Genomic DNA, 8,865 nt, shown 5'->3' on the forward strand with positions numbered 1-8,865 from the left:
AGTGCCTGAAATAGAGTTAGTGTTCAACTTTATCTACTATGATTATTATTCCAAAAAGGCTGACCATGAGATTTCTTTAGGAACGGGCTCTAAACTGGAGGAAAGGGTTTGTGGATGGGTCTCAGAAGGTCCTAGAAGGGCCTAGAACTGGTTGTAAAGTTTTTGTGGTTGAGTGGGGTGTTTTTCTGGACAAAGCAGGTCCTCAGCTTACAGTGTTCTCGTGACCCCTCAGGTTGTGTCCCTTGCACCAGGGTGGTGGCACCTCCAGTACTTTGGAGGTTTCATCCCACACAACTTTTTATTGATTGATTTATTTTTAATTAATTAGTTTATTTTTTAAAGAGATGGTGGTGGGGGGTGGGTCTCACTTTGTTGATCAGTCTGGTCTCAAATTCCTGGCTTCAAGCGATCTTCCTGCCTTAGCCTCCCGAAGTGCTGGGGTTACAGGTGTGAGCCACACACAGCTTTTGAGGGGCTGTTGTCACCTGCCCCCAGCTAGTCAGGACAGGACCCAAGTTGTCCTGCAGACCTGCCATAGTCGCCCACACATGAGGCCACACGTGCTGAGGGAAAGTGAGCCCCTTCACTCAGGAATTCTTTAAAGGCTGAGACAGCAACGCACTTTGTAACTAAACCAGCGCCCTTCTCCAGGATGGGGAGGCACAAAAGCAGATTTCAAAGGCGAGCTTTGGATAAACAAACACAATACAAATAATGCTTCGAACCCAAATGCTGAACTGAGCAGCAACCCCAGGCACGTTCAGCCAGCTGATGCCAGTCCTCCCTGGCGACCAGACAGGCCCAGGGGGCATTCCAGGAGCCTCAGTGGTACAGCTGGAGCCTAGGAGACCAGGCACCCACATCAGCCCGGTCCCCCCAGTGAGCCACCTGGCCCCACCCCACCCTCCAGGCCTAGCTGGGACTCCCGCCAGCTCCATCCTGTGGCTCCATCAGGCTGAGAGGGTCTATTACCCAAACCTCACCTGCTGAAGCTGGGGGCTTCCCCATCTGGTATCAGGGAGATTGTAAGTCTGTGGTGAGGGGCAGTGCCCGCCTGGTGACCATGAGCCTGCTCCTGGGGGGCCACTGCAGCTTGGTGAGTTCCAATCCTGGTTCTGCTGTGTGGCCTCAGGACAGTGGCTGCACCTCTCTGAGCCTCATGTGGAACTGGGGATCATTACAGTACCTCCTTGGCTCCCTCCTTGGCAGCCCTTGCAATTAGGGCAGGAGAGAAGCTGTGGGGAGGCCGAGGGGGTTTGGTGAGCACGCAGAAGGACATGGATTCCACTGCGCCAAGGCCAGGCTCTGCGCCTGGACCACCAGAACACCCACACTTGCTGTGTGACACTCTGGGCTCCGGTTTCTCCATCTATACAATCCAGTGGCCTTGAGAGAGCCTTTTATGATTTCCTGCTTGGATTGTGAAGTGAGAAGCTAAGTGCAGAAGAGTGTGTACAATACAGAATGTATGTGAAATCCACACGAAAATTTGAAAACCATGCAGGCACACGCCTCCTTGTATGTGCACAGAATACCTCTGGGAGGTACACAGGAAACTGGGTTACCCAGTGGGAGGGACCAGGGCTAGGTGAGAGGCCAGGGGGGAGGGGCTTTCTTCCCACTGGTTTCTTGTTTGTGCCTTCCAAATGCTGTGCACAAGCATGTTATCTAGTCAATACACAGGTGTTTTTTGTTGGTTTTTTTTTTTTGAGGTGGAGTCTCGCTCTGTTGCCCAGGCTGGAGTGTAGCGGCGCAATCTCGGCTCACTGCAACCTCTGCCTCCCGGGTTCACCCCATTCTCCTGCCTCAGCCTCCCGAGTAGCTGGGACTATAGGCGCCTGCCACCATGCCCAGCTAATTTTTTGTATTTTTAGTAGAGACGGGGGTTTCACCGTGTTAGCCAGGATGGTCTCGATCTCCTGACCTCGTGATCCGCCCGCCTCAGCCTCCCAAAGTGCTGGGATTACAGGCGTGAGCCACCGCGCCCGGCAGTGTAGGGGTATTTTTAAAGGCCTCTCTGGTTGGGCGCAGTGGCTCACGCCTGTAATCCCAGCACTTTGGGAGGCCGAGGCAGGTGGATCACTTGAAGTCAGGAGTTCAAGACCAGCCTGGCCAACATGGTGAAACCCTGTCTCTACTAAAAATACAAAAATTTCCAGACGTGGTGGCACACACCTGTAATCCCAGCTACTTGGGAGGCTGAGACAGGAGAATCGCTTGAACCCGGAAGGCGGAGGATGCAGTGAGCCGAGATTGCATCACTGCACTCTAGCCTGGGCAACAGTGTGAGACTCCACCTCAAAAAAAAAACAAGAAACACCTGTCTCAAAAATAAAAATAAAAGTTCTCTCAGAGCTTTGCTGCTCCTGACCTGCCTGATGCTGGCCCAGCTCCCAGGGAGCTGCCCTGAGGGGTCCTGGGGAGCCACGGCAGGGTTTTGGGGTCAGGCAGGACAAAGCTCACTCCTGACTATCATCTCCAGGGAACTGCCCATCTGACCAGCCTCGCTCCAGCCCCTCGGCCTCTCTGCCTGGCCGATTCTTCCAGGAGACCCTCTGCGACCCTCTCACCAGCCCTCCGCCCAGCCGCAGCTCAGCATCGCCATAATTTAGTGCCTGTGTATGGGGTAGCTACAGTCTGTGGGGCCCAGGGTAAAATGAAAAGCAGGACCCCTCGTGCCTCATGTATTGCAAATTTCCAGATGGCAGCCGCATAGCATGAAGCCTGTGCAGGGCCCTTCTAAGCCTGGGGCCCTGTTCGCCTGCAGGGGTCACCCACCTGTGCAGCCAGCCCCATCTATATCTCCCCAATCCACACACGGGCTCCCCGGGACAGAGTTTGCCAGGATAGCCAGCCTGGACGCACTGGCTATGGCCCTGCTGGGCTAGTGGAAATCTAGGCCAGCTTCCTGGAGGAAGAAACCTCAGCCTCAGAGGAGGCAGCTGCTCTGTGCTCCCCTGCACAGCTGCCTGAACCTCCCTTTCTTATATGATTTCTTATCTGGAGCTCAGCTGTGTGACCCTGGTCAAGTTACTTAACCTCTCTGTGGGCTGGTTTCTTGATCTGCAGGGATTGGGCCTACTCCCCAGAGACGTGCCCTCCTTCAAGGGGAGGTAAGCTGTAAGCACGGACGTGTTAGAGCAGCATCTGCAAATAGCACTTGCTCGATAGCTTTCGTCCTGATTCCTCTGCGATTTCCTGCTGGACTCTGAGCTCCATGAGGTCAGGGCCCGGGTTCATCTTGCTCTCACGGATTCCTGGCTGCCCTGATTAACATGGCCAGATAATCCACATGACCAGAACAGCTGTGGGCTGTGTTAGAAGTTACTAGAAGTTACTTGTGGCCGGCCTGGGGAGGTGACGTCCCCCAGAGAACATGCTTCGGGTCACTGAGATGGCTGCAAAGTGTATGGGCCAGGACGTTCCTATTGGAAGATTCTTTTGAGGTTTGCTGTGCTCTTCAGCCATCAGAGAAGTCTTCCCAGAGCCAGGCAGGGGGGCTCCCTGGGAGTTTGGGGGCATCACTGAAGCCCCCTCAGCTGCCAGGTGCAGTAAATAAGCCAGGGAAACATTGGTGGGTGAGTCTTTAAGGGTGCCCAGGCTCCATGATGGCAGAGGCAGAAGAACTGCTCCCGGCTGCCGTGCTTGGGGTCCGAGTCTGACTGGGAGAATTCCAGAGCCCTAGAGACACCTGGCCCAGCCTGGTGAGTCCAATCCCTGCTTCTGGCCTAGACACCATCCAGCATCCAAAGCTGGCTCCGATGGGTCGAAACAGCAGTGAGCATCCCCCTTCTTGGTGCTGTTCATAGGGGAATGTTGAGGCTTGTGGGGCTGCCCGGAGGTGGTGTCACATGTCCCCATGGAAGGGTTTCACTGCCTCCAACAGGAAGGAGCAGACCATCTGTCACTTAGGGTGTATTTGGGAGGGAAGACAGAAGGACCCAGAGAGGCAGAAATGATGGGAAAGGGTGAGGGTGGGCAGGTGGTGGGGGTGGGGTTGAACAAATGGCACCGATAAAGGCAGAGCAGCTGGAATGAGCGCTGGGCAGCCCCACACGGCTGGGAGGCAGGGTGTGTGGTGTGGGGGGGGTGTGTGTGTGTGTGTGTGTCTATCTTGGCTAGGGGAACACCAGCCCTTCCCTCTGCCTGCTCAACAGCCCTCCCATGTCTGTTTCCTCCCCTGGTCCATGCTGAGAATTGCATCACCAGCCTTCCTGTGGGACCGGAAAGGCAGTAGCAGTCACTTGCCTTTCCCTGTGTTCCTCTGTGTTCTGACCACGCCCCCACCTGGCTGCCATCAGAAAGCCCAGGTGTCCACCCAATGCCCTGCACAGAGGATTGAGGCCCTACTCTCTGCTCCCGAGGCCTCCCATCCCAGCACTTGTCACTGCATCCTGGAACTGCTCAATTTGAGCGATGTTCCCCATGACTCTAGGCTCCCAGGGGCGGGGCTGCCCAGGCAGGTACCCACTCAGGGCCCAGCACGGGTGCGGTACTTGGCTGAGTCTCTTTGGGCTGCTTAACAGATGACCAGAGCCTAGGCAGCTCCGAAGCAATAGAGTGTATTCCTCCCAGGCTGCAGGCTGGCAGTCCGAGATCAGGGCGCTGGCATGGTCAGGTTCCGGTGAGGGCCCTCCTCCGGGTTGCACACTGCTGGCCTCTTGCAGTATCCGCACAAAGAGGAAAGGGCAAGGCCTTTCTGGGACCTCTTTTTCTTTTATTTTATTTCTTTTTTTTTTTTTTTTTTTTAGACAAAATCTTGCTCTGTTGCCCAGGCTGGAGTGCAGTGGCATGATCTCGGCTCACTGCAACCTCCGCATCTTGGGTTCAAGTTATTCTCCTGCTTCAGCCTCCCCAGTAGCTAGGATTGCAGGTGCCCACCACCATGCCCAGCTAATTTTTGTATTTTTAGTAGAGATGGGTTTCGCCATGTTGGCCAGGCTGGTCTCAAACTCCTGACCTCAGGTGATCCACCCACCTTGGCCTCCCAAAGTGCTGGGATTACGGGTGTGAGTCACAGCGCCCGGCCTCGGGCCTCTTTTATAAGGGCAGGAATCCCACTTGTGAGGGCTCCACCCTCATGACCTGATCACCCCTCAACGGCCCCACCTCCTCAAACCATCACATCAGACCTGGGGTTCCAGCATATGAATTTTGGGGGGACACGTTCAGTCCATAACAGAGCTGAATGAGCCGCCTGCAGAATGGCAATCGGCCCGTGGGGCAGCTGCCATCCCTGGAGCCCCACTTGGGGCTGGCTTCCCTTGGCGCTGCATCTACAGGGCTTCCTGGCTCCTGGCTCCTGGCTCCTGGCTCCTGGCTCCCGGCTCCCTCCTCTCCCTCCCACCAGGCTCCTGCCTGGAGCCAGCGCCCTCTTCCCCACTCCAGTCGTGGGTCCTGCCCACCAGCCTTGAGGCTTCCAGCTCCTTCCGGACCCTGTGCACCTGCCCAGTTCCACCCTCTCCAAATAAACGCCTCTCCTTCCTTGACCTTGCCCTGATCCTCCCTGCTCCGAGGTGCCCCATGTGCGGCAGGAAGAAGCAGCCTCCACAGGACTGCGGTCAGCGGGAGAGGGGGCTTCCCGGTGAAGAGGTGCTGAGTGCGAATGCCCACTCCAACACCTGGTCACTGTGTGATCTTGAGAAAGAGTTGAGCCTCTCTGGGCCCTGGCTTCCCCAACAACCAAAGGCTGTACAGAGAGCAGCTTAGGAGAGAGCTCCTGAGTGCGCCGCCGAGGGCTCTGCTGGCTCAGGACATCTGTAGGACCAGTTCCAGCTCCAGTGGGCACCGCCAGCACGCCCAGGTGAGACCGCCTGAGCCCTCAGGGTTTCAATGTCCTTATCAGCAAACGGGCTAAGGAGCCAGCTTGCAGGGGTGCAGAGGCGTGGGGAGGTGGGGACACCTAGAAAGGGGCAGTGACCTCCTGCCTCTCCCAGCTCTGCCTTCTGCCTTGGGTCAGAGTCATTCCTCCCCCTCCCCCCAGCTAGACCGGGCTCCCACTCTCCCCTGCCCTGGCTGGGCATAGGACTGTCCATGACCAATGGCAGGGGTGGGGTTGGGGGGTGCGCCTGCCTTGATCCCAGCTGCTCAGATGGGTCTGAGTTGGGGGGAGCAGAGCTTTCCTGGCCTCCCTGACATGCTGCTTCCTGAAGCCCAGGAGGGGCAGCCCCCCACCCCACACCTCACCCCACCCCGCCAGCCCTGAGTGGAAATGCCCCACGGAAAAGGGCCCTGTTGGGGCCCCTGGGGAGGCCCCCAGTCTGGGGTCTCTGCCAAAGAGGGTGAGAGATAGACCCCCGGAGGGCCCCCGGGGAAGAGCTGGGGTTGGGTCCATCCCCTGAATGCCTCGCTCCCTCTTCCTCATCCCCTCCTTGGTCACCCCAAGTTCATGGTGGGGGACATGCTGGTGGACAGACAAGTGGCTACAGAGGGCCAGGGGGAGGCGTCTGGGCCTCCAGGGCAGCAGGTGACCCCGAATGTGGGGGCTGCGGCCCTGGGAGACCCCGTGAGAGGCCGTGTATGTGTGAGGTCGGCCTGTGTTCACCGGCTGTTTGTAGGGCAGGAGTCCGGGTATGTGTGTGGTGTGTGTGTCTGAAGGGGGTGTCTGTGCGGCGTTGTTTTGTCTGTGTACCGTGTGGGTGTGGCCCTGTGGTGTGCCTGTGTGTGTCTCGGGGTGCGTATCTCGGTGGTGGGTGTGAGTGCCGAAAGCGGCGGGACTGAGGCTTCCGTCCTCCATCTGTGGTCTGCGGGGAGGGAGTGGACAGCGCAAGGAGCGGACAGGAGCGCTGCGGGATCCCGGGGCCTTGCGGGCCGAGCCACAGGGGAGGGGGGGAGGAGGGGGGGAGGAGGGAGGGGGAGGGGAAAGGGGGGAAAGGGACGGGTAAGCGGTAGGCGAGGGCCAGGTCTCCCTGCAGGCCCCGCCCCCCCCCCCCCCCCGGCGTGGTGCCCCCGGCGCGAGCAAGGGCGTGGAGTCCGGGGTCGCGGGGGGCCGCGGGGGCGCCGAGACCCGCCCCGGGGGCTCCACGCGGACTCCGGCTTCAGTGCTCGGCGCTGCCGCACGGCTGCAAGCCTAGCAATTTTGGGCTGAACAACAAAAGCGAGAGAGAGGGAAGTTGGGGGGCGGGGGCGGCGCGTTTCCCCCCACCCGCCAGGGCCGGTCGCGGGCTCGGAGCAGGTGCCAGGAGGTCGCGCGGCCGGAGCGGGGCTGTGCGGGGCCAGCAGCGCGGAGGCGGAGGCGGAGGCGGGCGGGCGCGAGCGCCGCGCGAGGGGAAAAGTTTCCGACCCTGGAGCGAGAGGCTGAGAAGTTTCGGCCGCGCCAGGCGGCGCCAAAGCCAGGCCAACACTGCCCCCGCGTGGGCGCGCCGCGGCGCTGCAGCCGGCGCAGGGGCCGGGGCCCGCCGCGACCCTTGGGGTAAACTGAGGCTCAGAGAGGGCGACGTGGGCTGCGCAAGGCCACCTGGAGGAGGGGCCGTAGAATCAGGCCTGCTGAGACGGGGGACGGGGCGTGAATGTCCAGAAAGGGAGACAGAAGGGAGGGGACGTCCCAGGGACTGAATCCCACTCCTCGTCCTAGATGTGTCTCCACCCCCTTCCTTCCAGTTACCCCCAGAGTCCAGCAATCAGGTACACGGTGGAGGGGCGGTGGCAGTGCTGTCTTCTTCCCATCCCCGCAGAGTTTGTCTAAACTAAGCCTAACTCTATTGCCCTTCTTCTGGAGTTAGGGCGCCTCTCCCAAAAGGCGTCCCCCATCCACAACCCATCCGGGCCCTAAGGACCCCCACCAGCCACCGCCCAGGCCAGTCCCACCGTTTGCAGCCCATTCCTTTGCCATTAAACAAGGCGCCAGGGTGTGGATTCCCTGCTGTTTCCTCAGCGGCCAGGAGGTGGCGAGAAAGACCCGGATCCTGCGCAATGGCGCGGGGCTGGGGGCCACTGACAGCTTCAGGGAAAGAGGCGGCGGCTCAAACTTTGTCCAGGGGGCTGGAACGCAGGTGTGGCAGGGGCAAACCTGGTGGGCAGGGGCTGCCACCTTGTCTTTCGCCACCTCCTGATGCAGATTTGAACATCCACCCCCTCATCCCCAGACTAGGAGAGAAACCGTGGGCCCCAGCCCGTCCCACACAGGTGCTTTGCCTTCTGGGACCAGAGGGTGCCAACCCTTCCGGGGAAACGCATGAGACTAACACAGGGCTCTCTTCCCTCGGCTGGAGTCTGGACGCCCTCACTCCATTGTGGATGTCAGATGGAGGCTTGGTCGGGGAGGACAGAGGCTTGGGGTGGGGGTTCTCCACCCCTAGGCTGAGTTTCCAGCAGGTGCCTGCTTCAGGTGTGGGTTGATCTAGGTCAACAGAGGCTTGGTCCCAAGTTTTTTGGGTTTCATTGTTGTTGTTGTTTGTTTGTTTGTTTTTTGAGACAAGGTCTTACTCTCTCGCCCAGGCTGGAGTGCAGTGGCGGGATCACAGCTCACTGCAGCCTCAACCACCTGGGCTCAAGCAATCTGCCCGCCTCAGCCTCCCAAGTACCTGGGGCTAGAGGCGTGGACCACCACGCCCAGCTATTTTTTTTTTTCTTTTTTTAAGAGACAGGGTCTATGTTGCTCAGGCTGGTCTCAAACTCCTGGGCTCAAGCCATCCTCCCACCTCGGCCTTCCAAAGTGCTGGGATTACAGGCATGGACCATTGTGCCCAGCATGTTCCCAGGTTTGAGGTATGTGGCAGGGTCTCCCACCTTCCAGAAGAGGAGTTCACTACAAGTCCTGAACCCCAGGGATGCCCTGTCCCCACCCCTCAGCCTCATCCTGGCTGTGTCTCCATCCCCTTCCTTCCAGGAACCCCCAGAGACCAGCAACCGGGTACCCAGAAAGGC

The sequence above is a fragment of the Gorilla gorilla genome, chromosome 13, assembly GCF_029281585.2.
Source record: "Gorilla gorilla gorilla isolate KB3781 chromosome 13, NHGRI_mGorGor1-v2.1_pri, whole genome shotgun sequence".
NCBI classification, from domain to species: Eukaryota; Metazoa; Chordata; class Mammalia; order Primates; family Hominidae; genus Gorilla; species Gorilla gorilla.